General features: G+C 41.8%; 1 protein-coding gene across 11 annotated transcripts in view; it reads right to left on the bottom strand.

Moving 5' to 3' along the window:
* APBB2 (amyloid beta precursor protein binding family B member 2) overlaps positions 1 to 11898 on the bottom strand; it is a 411236-nt gene extending 399338 nt beyond the window's left edge. For 7 of the 11 annotated variants that reach the window (XM_078148564.1, XM_078148565.1, XM_020991100.2 and 4 more), the window contains exon 1: positions 11657 to 11897. The gene's annotated coding sequence lies outside the window, so the exon portion shown is untranslated. Of the gene's footprint in view, positions 1 to 11656 lie in introns of all 11 variants that reach the window. The other 4 variants (XM_078148568.1, XM_020991135.2, XM_078148569.1 and 1 more) reach the window with 3 other exon arrangements.
* Between the last annotated feature and the right edge of the window lie 334 nt (positions 11899 to 12232).

Genomic DNA, 12232 nt, shown 5'->3' with positions numbered 1-12232 from the left:
AATAACAATTCTACCTAAATTAATTAATTTATTTCATGCCATATCAATCAAACTACCAAAAATTATTTTATAGAGCTAAAAAAAAATAATAACGTCCCTTCCTGCACTATATCCTATGACCTTAGAGTATGATTAATTAGAGCAAAGCTAAACAAATAATTTTTGGACCCAGGAGCCAGTCCAAAAAATGCAGGACATGACCAATTTTTCAGCTTTCAAAAGAAAAGAAAGGTAGCATCTTGCCATATGATATCAATTCTCAACCTTGGGTAGAAATTGAAATTAATGTCAATAATGTTCTGCAAATGGATCTAAAAGAATTATCCATAAAGGCACAAAGAGAGATATGGGCAGGCCTGACTAGGACATTTCCTGGGCTCCATACACTGGGTAGGCAGAAGCCCAGGTGCTTTCCTAAAGTGTCTCCTCTGGCTTTCCTGAGGCTACTCCCCCCAGCCTTTCCACAACTAGATCCCTTCTCTTCCCAAGCTCCCAGGGAGCTGCTGAGAACTCCTGCCTGGAGTAGTTGCTTGCTTTTTTCACAAGTTTTTGAATTTCTTTCCAGGTTATCATTAATGAGAGTAGAACATGGATATGCAAAACCTAGGAATAAAAACTAAACTTCTATGATTTAGACTAAATTTGATCAAAATATAATGGGTACAACAAGGGGCTTGGGAGTTATTAATTTCATAGGATCATAGCTAGAAAAAAAACTTTTGAAATTATTCTAGTCCAAGTAATTTTTTTAATGTCCTGAACCCCTTTGGCAATCTGGGGAAGCATATGGACTCCTTATCAGAATACTTTTTTATTTTTAAATTAATAATCAAAAGAAAGGTTAAATTTCAATTAGGTTAGTGAAAATGAAGATGTATTTTTTTTTCCCTATCCAAGTTAACAGACCCCCTAAAATCTACCCACAAACTCTTCAATAGATCCAAGGTTAAGAACTCCTGATCTGGTTCAAGACTTTAAGGTTATAGATGAGGAAATTAAGGCCTAGAGAAGTTAACCAATTTGCCCAAGGTCACAGAAAACAGCAAGTGCTAGAGCAAATATATCCATCCCCTTCCACAACCCAGTGAGCCTTCCCTTATAACAAAGAATGAAAAATAAATTTTTAAAAAGCAGTTCAACAAAAGGTGATTTTCTTTTTGATGAGATTTAAGGGAAACACTCAAAGTCTATGAGATTTGGAAGCCTCTGTAGTCTCTGAAACTCATAAATTCCAGGTGATGCATTGTTGTGGTTCAGTCTCGTTCAACTCTTTTCTGACCCCATTTGGGGTTTTCTTGGCAAAGATACTGGAGCATTTTACAGATGAGGAACTGAGGCAAATAACTGATTTGGCCAGGGTAACACAGCTAGTAAATGTCTGAGGCCAGATTTGAGCTCATGAAGATGAGTCTTCTGGACTTCAGGCCAGCCACTCTATCCACTTCACCCAGATAAGGGGAGGTTAAGAATATTTCCTTAGATGGTTAATCTCATTGTTGATTTGTTAGTTTCTGTTTCAGAGAGTCCCGTCCTTATCCTTCTCCCAAAATTCTCAGAGTGGACTTTATTTGGGTGGCCTCTTATGGACAAAGTGAAAAGATTTGGCCAGTTTTTAAAAAAAAATCTGAATGCATCATCAAGATCATCTAGTCCACCCTGTGATTTTACAAAAGAGCCCGAGAAATGACATGATTTTCCTGTGGGCATGCAGAAAATAAACAGCAGAACCTATATTTGAACCTAGACCTTTTTAGACTCCAAAACAAGCGTGCTTTGCACAGCCTTGGTCAATAAACAATGCTTCTATGCCATTAACATGTCATGTGTCACTAATTTTTTAAGTCTCATACCCATTTTTTTTCTTTTGCTACTCTGACCTTAAAAACAAAAGATATAACAAAAACAACCAACCACAGATCTGTGACATAGCCTTAGGTGATCCAGTTAGTTTTCTCTAGTCATTCAAAGGCTCACCCTGGGTGTGATTTTTTTACATAATAACATGTTTATGGCATTATAGAGTAAACAATTCTCAGTTCTCAGGCTTTGGTTTCCTGAGCAATTCCTAGAATCACAAACCTAAAATTCTTGTCTCAGGGATGTTTTGAGCAAGACAAAATAGCCAATGACTGCCTGCCTCCAATGAAACAATGCCAGGATCTATCACTCTGTGGACCTTGACTCCAGTGAAATCCTCATTCACATTTCAATCGCTTCCCATTCTTAATATTGAAGACCTTCTGAGTTCTCCTAGGCCAGCCAGCTCATCCTACTCTAGGCATATGTGCCCAAAGCACTTAGAAAATTAATTACAACCTGAAGCAAATTCTACCTTCACTCCCAAACGTAAAATGATGAGTCTATTCCAATGATCTTCCAATTTTTCAATACCTTTCAAGCTGTAAATAGTCTAGCCAGCCACCTCCCGAGCGCCAGTTTGCAGTCAAGGACACCAAAGAGACTTCTGACGACTGGAATGAATCTGTACCATGACAGGGAAGACTAAGCACACTATTTTAGACCCTTACCACTGGTCTCTCTACTCTCATCCCACTAGTCCCACAATGCAAGACGCCTCATTGGTTCCCTCCCCAAATATTTGCCTTCATTTGAATGGATAATCCCTGGCTTACTTCCTATATACAATGTTCCATATCCCACCTCCACATCTTTGCACAGAACCAAAAATGTAATCTCTCTTCACCTCTGCCTCTTAGAATTTCTACGGTTCCTAAAGAATCAGCTCAAATGCCACCAATCACAGGAGGCCTATCCTGATTTTCTTTCATTTCTACCCCAAAATTACTTTTATGTATATTTTTATTTACTTAACTGTATAGTTGTTTCCCCCCAACAGAATGTCAGGTCCTTAAGTGTAGGGAATATTTCATTCTTGTCTTGGTCTCTAGATAAAGCACTGTACTGGGAACATAACTAGGCAATTGATAAAGGCCTCTTGAATAAATGAATCACCTCAATCTTAGCATTCCTCAGGGAAAAATCATTGGTAATATAAAGTCTGAATGCCTGTCTGGTATGCTAAAGAATTCAGAATTCTACAAAACAATCCAATTCACTAAATGTATTAAATACAAAATGAGGAGGAGGAAAAGGAAGGAGAGAAAGAAGAGGAGGAAGAGGAAGAAGAAGCTAACATTTATATGGTACTATGTGCTAGAGACACTGTGCTAAGCACTTCACAATTATTATCTCACATCAATCAAGCTATTATCCCCATTTTACAGATGAGGAAACTAAGGCTAACAGAGGTTCAGTGACTTGCCCAGGGTGACACTGGCCAGTTGGGCAACACAGCTCTTCCTTCCCTCTTTCTTTTTTCTTTCCATTCCCTCTGCCCACATAGGGTATCATAGTTTTACCTGCAGAAGCTCTGCCTAAAGGAATGTAAATTTTGATTACTGAAACCTTTTTTTTTCTTTAATGACCATGACTCAAACCCTAATCATTCAGTTCTCATTGATTAGTCAATAATACTTCCCAGGCCAAGCCCACTTGGTCATTGTTTGGGCCCTGACTGGCTCAGAGTGATTATAAATAGCAATTGTTTCTGTTTTGGCCAGAAATCCTGCGGGTCTTCCCCTCCCAGATATTTTGGGGGGGGACTTAAGTAAAGAGGCCATTCTCTGCGTCATTTCTTACTTAGCCTTAATCATTGAATGGTCGTTGTCTCAGTCAAACTGAAATCTGTGAAAGATCTTCCCAACTTCATCCTGAACCATCTCCAGTCATCCTGATCTATATCTTGCCACTGGACCCAGATGGCTCTGGAGGAGAAAGTAAGGCTGGTGACTTTGCACAGCCCTCTCTCACTTAAATTCAATTCACTTGCATGTCAAGGCATCACCTCCCTGATGTCATGGTTTTCTCTGAGAGCAAAGGACAAACAACAAGTTTCTTGAAACAAAGATGTCTAGGGAGAGTCCTGCCCCACATGTGCAGGGCTAGCTCTTTTTCCTTAAAAGGCACTGAAATTGTCCTTGGGCATTGATTGGTTCAGGGGAGGAAGGGTCAAGGCCTTGGCACCTCAGTTACCAGAGTATAAAAAAGCCAGTGGGAGCTCATGATAATGTGACCTGAGGCTTTGGATTTGTATGACAAGGGCCAGCAGCATGACCAAGCCTGGAAAGTGAATCTACACTGAATCAACTCTGGATCCATATTGTAAATTATTAATGAATGTCCTTTTCCTAATATGGCTAAATAATTTTTAATTTTTTTGCTGCTTTTGTGAACTGCTCAATGTCCTAGGAATGTCATTTCCTTCCAATTTCTAACCTAAAATATCAAGAGTCTAGTTTTCCCTACAACAGATCTGACCAAGTCTCCCCTGCCCCCACACTAAAAAGACAAATTTCTCAGTCTGGCACTCAGGCCCTAAGACCCAGTGGTTAAATGACTTGCCCAAGGTCTAACAGCTAAGAAGTTGGGAGAAAGGTTAAGGCTCAGTAAGTAGATCTAAGAAATTCCATTGGCATAGAAAAGATATTTGAATCCCTGAAAGCTGATGAGATCACCAAGGGAAATAACAGAAGAGAGGAGATAAAAGAGAGGAAAGCCCAGGACAGAGACTTAGGGGAACACTCACCATTAGTAAGCATGAGACAGATAAAAATCAGGCAAAGGAGACAGAGAAGGAGCAGTCAGACAGGTAGGAGAGCCAGGAGACAGCAGTGTCACAAGGAGTTATCAAGGACAAGAGGATGATCAATAAGGTCTCAGGCTACAGAGAAGTTAAAAATGATAATTGAGAAAAGGCCATCCAATTTGGCAATTAAAAGAACATTCGTAACTTTCAAGAGAATTTTCAGTTGAATGATGACGTTGGACACAGGAGAGCAAAGAGTTAAAAAAGAGAGTGAAAGGAAAGAAAGTGGAGAATTTGACCATAAAAGGAAAGAGATAAAGGATGATAGCTGGCAGGCATGAATGGGCCAAGGGAAGGTTTTTTTGGTTTTACTGTTGTTTCCTAGGATAGGGGAGACATGGGCAAGTTTGTAAGCAGTCATTCCCAATCTGGTTTCCAACAGACCTTTCCAGTCTTAGTTCTTTTCCTTCCCTTTTCCATATTCTGTTCCAGTTAAACTGGACCACTTGCAGCTTCCTGATACAAGGCATGTCATCTCCAGCCTTTGGGCTTTGGCACGAATAGTACCATAGGCTTTAGTCGCATTCTTTGCTCGGTTCCATGTCACAAAAAACCAGCTTCCTTCCAAGCACAGAGGAGACACCACCTCCTACCCAAGGCATTTCATGATGCCCCTACTCGTTAGTCTTCTCTTCCTTTGGAAACTACATCATATAAGAATTGTAGGTTCAGAGCCAGAGGGGACCCTAAGAGCCATTGAGTCCAACCCCCTCATTTTATAGATGTGGAACTTGAGGCCCAGAGTGGTTAAATAATTTACCCAGGGTCAAACAGCTAAAGAAGTTTCTGAGATGTGATTTGAACTCAGGTCTTCCTGATCCACAGACCCAGCATTTTAACCATTGCTCCACCCATCTATTTTGCATACACTTTGTATTTATTTACTTGCACAAAAGTTGGTTCCTCACTTGCCACCTCTCAGAAAGTAAGCACTTGGAGGGCAGGAACTATTTTGTTATTTGTCTTTTTATCCCAAATACTCCGATCAGTCCCTAGCCCAGTGCTTCAGTATTAGAGTCCTGAAAGTTCTTTAGCTGAATGAGGGTAATAATAGAGTAATTAGAGAAGAGGGAGGGAAGTAAGAAGCCAACAGTAGCGATGGAACCAGCAGGATTTGGTGCTGATTGGGTTCAACAAGCATTTATTTCAATCTGCTGGATGTCGGGAGAGAAAGGGAAGGAAGAAGGAAAGATGACCGAAGTTGTGAACCTGGGTGACAGGAAGGACAGTGATACCTTCAACAGAAACAGGGATATCCAAGTAGCAAATTTGGGGGTGGGTCGATACGAATGTGTCAAATTGGAGGTGCAAAATGAAGCTCCACATAGAGCTAGCCACTGGTAAAAGATACAGTCCCAGTTGACCACCGTCCTAATTCTCTTGTCAGCTCTTTTTTTTGGCAGTGAATTTCTCTCTCAAAGTTTTGACTGTCTCATTATTTCCCAGCACATTTTCACTGTCCATGAAGACTTTTCCTTACAGGGAACCAGGTACCCTAAGTTCTAGGTCCCATCAGAGGACCAAAATATTACTTTATCTACTGTCTGTATATTTTAGATGGGGACAAGAACTCTTGCCATTAGCCTGACTCATTGAAGGTTAATGAGGTAAAAGAGAATGCACTTCTTGAAAGCAAAGTGCTCTAAAAACATTAAACAGTATCACTTTCCTTTGCTCTGCCCCATCATCATAGTTTTCCTCCTCCCCTCAAAAAAAAAAGGGCATTCCTCTTCCTGCCAATGATGAGTAGGCAAATTCCCACGGCTGGCACTCCTACCACTGCAGCAGCTGAATACAATCAAATGGAGGCCTTTGGGGGAGAAGCCCTACGGGCAAGGGGGAATAAATTCATGTGAAACAATACTAATAATTGCATTTCCAGACATGGTGGAGAAAGAAGGGGGGAAAAGGAAGAAACAGAGCCTTTTTAAAGTTTCCCAAGTCCTAAAACAACCTCCATATAACTCCTCTGCATTCTCAGTAGAATTTCCTTTTCCTATATTAGCAACATGTCCAATAGCAGAAAACTGACTCTTTTGCTATGATCTCCAGAAAAATCCAAGGAAAATATTCATTTACCCAATGAAATATAACTCAAATCTGACCATTTCAACACACTAAAAGTTAATTTTGTAAATATCATTAGGCTAAAATAAATGTATGTATGATGGATGGATGGATGGATGTGTGTGTGTATGTGTGTATGTATGTATGTATGTATGTATGTGTGTATGTTATTAGCCAACAGAAGGGCATCTACCAAGACAGACTAGGTCAGGGATGAGGTTCAATGGAAAAGAGCAATCAGAGAATTTATATTCGAATTTTGGCTCTGCCACATATAAGCTGTGTGACCTCACATCAATTATTGAACCTCTTTGGGCCTCTGTTCCCTCATCTTTAAATTAGGTGGCTTGGACTAGATGATCTCTAAGGTCCCTTGCAGTTCTAAATCTTTGAATCTAAGAGCATTTCACTCCAATGTGTTTGGAGTATTTCTTCATTTGCTCTAAAAATATCTCTAATCTACAATATTTGAGCCCTTAATTTTGCTTTCTCGTCACCCACTTTCCAGAAAGATCACAGTTTTAGAGCTGGAAAAAACCTTAGAGATCAGCTGTTCTGACTCCTCTGGTTTTTAGGCAGGGCAAATTAGGCCTACAAAGAATAAGTGGCTTGCCCTAGGGCATGCAGGAGGTAAACCACAGAAGCCTGATCTGAACCCGGGTCCTCAGATTTCAAATGAAGTCTTTACCAACATTCATTTCCCAAAATTCAGTTCAATCCAACCAACATTCATTATCACCTACTCCATACAAAGCACTGTCCTGGGCACAGGAGTAACAGGAAGATTAAAATGACTTTGCTCTTACCCTCAAAAATCTTACAATCTAATAGTAACAGCAATATTTGAAGGAATCATTTGAATTTCTTTTTTTTCTTCTTTTTAGGCAATTGGGGTTAAATGACTTGTCCAGGGTCACACAGCTATTAAGTGTCAAGAGTTTGGTCTGAGGCCGGATTTGAACTCAGGTCCTCCTGACTTCAGGGCCAGTGCTCTATCCATCGCACCACCCAGCTGCCCCTTTGAATTTAAATACTCTTCCTTGTTTGTAGTACAACAGTGTTGCTGAGCAATTGAAAACAAAGTAGTTTCCTTTTCTGAAATGTACCCTTTTCTGCCCAAAGTATTCAAATCCTTTTGAAAACCTGATGTTCCAAATTTAATCCTAAACAAAGGAAATCAAACCAAATTGTTTTAAAAGGAGAGGGGGAAAAATTTGTTGAATGACAGTAAAATCTGTTTAGAATATTTTCATATATCCTTGATGTGACAATAACAGAATAACTGATTTAAACATATACACATACACACACACAGAGACATCTGAATAAAGGCTAACCCCTGTTAAAGCATCCTCTTTACCATCATCCCAGTGATACTACCATTGCTCAGAACACTTGTGGATCTAATTCTTCTTTGAGAATTGCTATTGAGACCCAAGGCACATTTTTCTGAACATCCGCAGTAATAGCAAATGCTTGTCCTTTGAGGGCGGGTCATTTGGGTGGAGGGGACAGCCAAAAGGCTTCTAAAAGTAAGTCTTTATAAATAAGAGCCAAAAATGGTTAAGCTAGATAATAGCAATTTTGGGGGGTTTTTTAAGTGAGAGAAACTAATGAAACTGATTTTTCTCATTTCTTGTGAAATTGTACACAATTCCAAATGAGCTCCAAAAATTGTTCTGAGCAATGGAATAAGCATAAAGCCTCCCAAAGTGACTACTTTGAATTATAACATCTATCTTAATGAGTAGGCTGTGGAATGTTTGGTTGGCTGGCTGGTTTTTAAGTACTTATTACTTTATAGCCACACTGCACATCTTCTTGTATAACAGACCCTGGGAGAATATTTTCTTGTAGTTTTTCCTAAGCTCTTGGAAAACAATGTTATAGCAAATGTACACTGTCCTTTTGGAAGAACAATTTAAAGGGGTTCACATTTTTAAAAATCCAATCTTTTTACATAATCCACGATCAATGTAATCAATGTAACACTACCATAAGGTAGCTAGGCTTTCAGCATTATTTGCTGTCAGGGCAAGAAAAGGATTTAAATGTTAAATTTGTATGTATGTATGTATGTATGTATATATGTATGTATGTATGTATGTATGAATGTATGTATACACATACATATGGTTAGGGAAGAACTCCATCAACATAAGGAGGCATGAATAAAAGGCATTACTATGCATTGCTATATATTATCTATATAGTTTATCTTGAAGGGTTCTGCATGGAAAATACTAAGCCTTTCTTAGACAATTTGTAGGGTCAAGATTGGAATTACTTTAATTTGGTTTAATTTCTACTCAAAGCAGGAGCTTGGTTTTGCCCTTGTAACCTGGTATAGTAGAATGGACACAGGACCAGGAGTCAGAAGACCCCAATTTGAACCCTGTGTCTACCATTCGTTAACAATATTATTTCGTGTAAATCAGTTCACATTGGAGTCTCTGGAAAAAAAAATGGGTTAGGGCTTAGGCTGGGGTGGGGAAGGGGGGTGGCCTAGACACTAGAGCATCACTGCAGATCATTACTTTCCTTACAGCTCTAAATCCTAAAATCCAATAGGGACCCTGTGGAGATTGAAAAGGGCTTTAGAGGCCATCAAATTCAATCCCTTCTTATTTCAGATGGAGAAACAGAGACTCAGGGAGTTTAAGTGACTTGTCCAGGGTCACACAGCTAGGAATTAATCTGGGACTGAATATGAAATCAGGTCTTCCTTCCAAGTCCAGCATCTATTCATTGTACCATCTTGCTTCTGAGAAATCAAGAGAACTGAGGGATGCAATAAGAATTATTTGTTAAAGTATAAACAAATATACTGAAAGTGACAGTTTCCTTTGGAAAAAGGGCTCCACTTTAAGACCTTTCTCAAAAACTGAAAGCAAATACCATTTTGAGGTATGTCTCTTCAGTAGTAATATCCTCAGTTTATGAAGAGATTAAGTGAATTTCTCAGGGTCACATAGCAAGTGAGTAAAAATAGTAAAAATGATAATAATGATGGAGGAAGAGAAGTCGTCTCCTCTCTATGAAGTTCTTGCTGAATGCTCATAGACCTGTGTATTCTACTGCCACCTGTGTTTCCTCAGAGTTTCCCCAACACCTGATTTCTCCAACCTCTCCTTGTGTTTTTTGACAAGTTTCACCTAAACCCTTTTCCATGTTTCCTAATCACTCCTGGGTTGATCAATTGATAAACACTGCTTTGGAATCACAGGCTAAAACCCAGCAGTATGGAAGAGCCCAATTCATGAAGGGCTTCAGAGTCAAGCTTTCAAACATTTGTTCCATTGCTGAAAGGCTGGCCATACCATATATTTTGCCTGACTCAAGCAGCATGTACCCTAGGCCTTTTGGAGAAGCGTATAAAGTAAGATTACCAATTATCAAGAAAAATAAAGAACCACACAGATCTGAAATCCAGCAGCAGCAGCCACTGTCGATTTTAAATTCAGTCCATATGAAAAAGGAAGTGGCTAGAAAAACCAATGCCAGCTGGCATGAGCAGTTGCCCCATTTCTGGGAAGTGACACTTCTGGCATCTTTCTGGGGTGATGCTTCGGGTAGCTGACCTAATGCATCTCCAAGAAATGTATCATCACAGCTAGGATCTTTTTCTCAAGCAAATTCTGTCTGGTGCCCAATCCATTATTGCCTTCTCAGAACTCCCTCCATCTATAGCGCACGCACACAAACACACACACACACACACACACACACACATACACACTTCATTTTTTATATTTTTACCAACGCTACCAACAGCCAAAAATATTTGTAGCATCCCCGGCTTCAATATGACTTAACATTTGACTGTTAAACTGCCACAACGTTAAACGATAATTTCCCACCCCCATTCAAATTCTTGAAATAAGATTGAAGTCCAAGCTCTTTCCCGCTTTCCATGGACATCAAGGCTACCTTGTATTGTCAGGGGCGGGCCCTCCACCCGGACAGACATTATCTCCCTTCCGCGGCTATCACCAGATAGACTGTCATATCTAGACTTCTACCTCCACCCCCTTCTTCCCTGGCTGGGATCAAAAGGTAATTCCAGCCCAGGTTGTGGCTTCTCCTAATCTGATCCCTTTCACACAGCCATTTTCTAGTTTTAAATGCCTCCGGGGGGGAAATAAACTTTCCCCCTCAGCATTTCGATTGCTCCGGGTCAGGGCTATAGGTACCGGGCGCATTCGTTTCCTTCAAACACACACGAACCCAGCCCCGCAACCCAACTCTCAGCAAGGACAGCGCTGCCGTGCGCTCGGAGACGGGTGGCATCCAGGCGCACAGCAGAGGCCGGGGCTGGAGGGGGAAAGGGGGGTGGGAGGGTAGGGCTGCGCTCTTTCAGTCTCTCGCTCACCATCACTTTTCCATTCCCCAGCCCCCACCTCCCAGAGCCTTCTCTCCCCTCCTCCCCCACCCCACTCCCCACCGCCCCATCTCTCCGCAAAGCCCAGGCTGCCGGGGGAGAAAAGAGGAAAACGGGTGGGGAGGCAAGCCAGGAAACCCGATGTATCTCAATCCTGGAGCAATATGTGTGTATGTGTATGTGTGCCCACACCGAGCCTTCAGGCTCTGCAGTGGCGCCGGCGACAACGGCAAAGGGGTGAGCGGCACCCGGCACGTAGAGCTCCTCAACTCCGTAGCCCGGGTAGGTATTCCCGCTGCAGATGCGGCGGCAGCTGCTGCAGCTGTGACTGCGGCTGTGGGTCCCCGTGGCAGCAGTGCCAGAGCGGAGGAGTAGCCACCAGCCCCTCCGGGCGTGAGCGCATACGTACAGGCAGCTTTCCTGGGTCTCTTTCCCCTCCAAGCACTCACTCCTTCCTCAACCCCTACTCAGGAAAAAGGAGGGAGGACCCTTGGGGGACTAGAAAAGCAGAGAAAGGAAGAGAAGAAGAAAGTGGGGCTTACCCAGCTTGGCATGCGGCTGCAGCCTTTTGCTTCTGCACCCCGTGGGCTACACTCTCTAGCGGGTCTCCTGAACGAAAAGCACCAAGATCAGCTGCGGGGTGTAGCGCCAAAGCTTCCTACTTGCGACCAAAACGGGCTCTGCCGACTGAGCATGCCCGGTTCCGCTCCCGGAGTCACATTTAGGAAGATTCGCGACCGAAATTCCACTTCTCCAGGATTTGGTGGTTGCTGGGAAAGGGGAGGATAGAGGGAGCCGGACACAGCTGGGATGGAACTGGAGAAAGGCGGAGGCAGAGTGCACAGAAGAGGGAGGGGCCGGGAGGAGAGTGGGAAGGCACTGGAGAAAAGTATCTGGGACTCAGATCCTCATTCATCCATTCCCAGCTGCGGTGGAGGATTATTTTGGCTTGGAGGATTTCCTCCGGGCTAGAGGAATTGGAAGGCCACAGATTAAAGACACTGCAGAGACAACCGCTTTGCAATTACCGCCCCCCCCAAAAGTGATTTTGATTTCCCTTCCTATTTGTTGTGCAAGTGGTTGGAAAACAAAATTTTTGTTACTTTTTGATTGTCAAC

The sequence above is a fragment of the Phascolarctos cinereus genome, unplaced genomic scaffold (genome assembly GCF_003287225.1).
Source record: "Phascolarctos cinereus isolate Bilbo 61053 unplaced genomic scaffold, phaCin_HiC Scaffold_9;HRSCAF=440, whole genome shotgun sequence".
NCBI lineage: Eukaryota > Metazoa > Chordata > Mammalia > Diprotodontia > Phascolarctidae > Phascolarctos > Phascolarctos cinereus.
The sequence above is the reverse complement of the archived record's forward strand: the minus strand, read 5'-3'. Positions and strand labels throughout refer to the sequence as shown.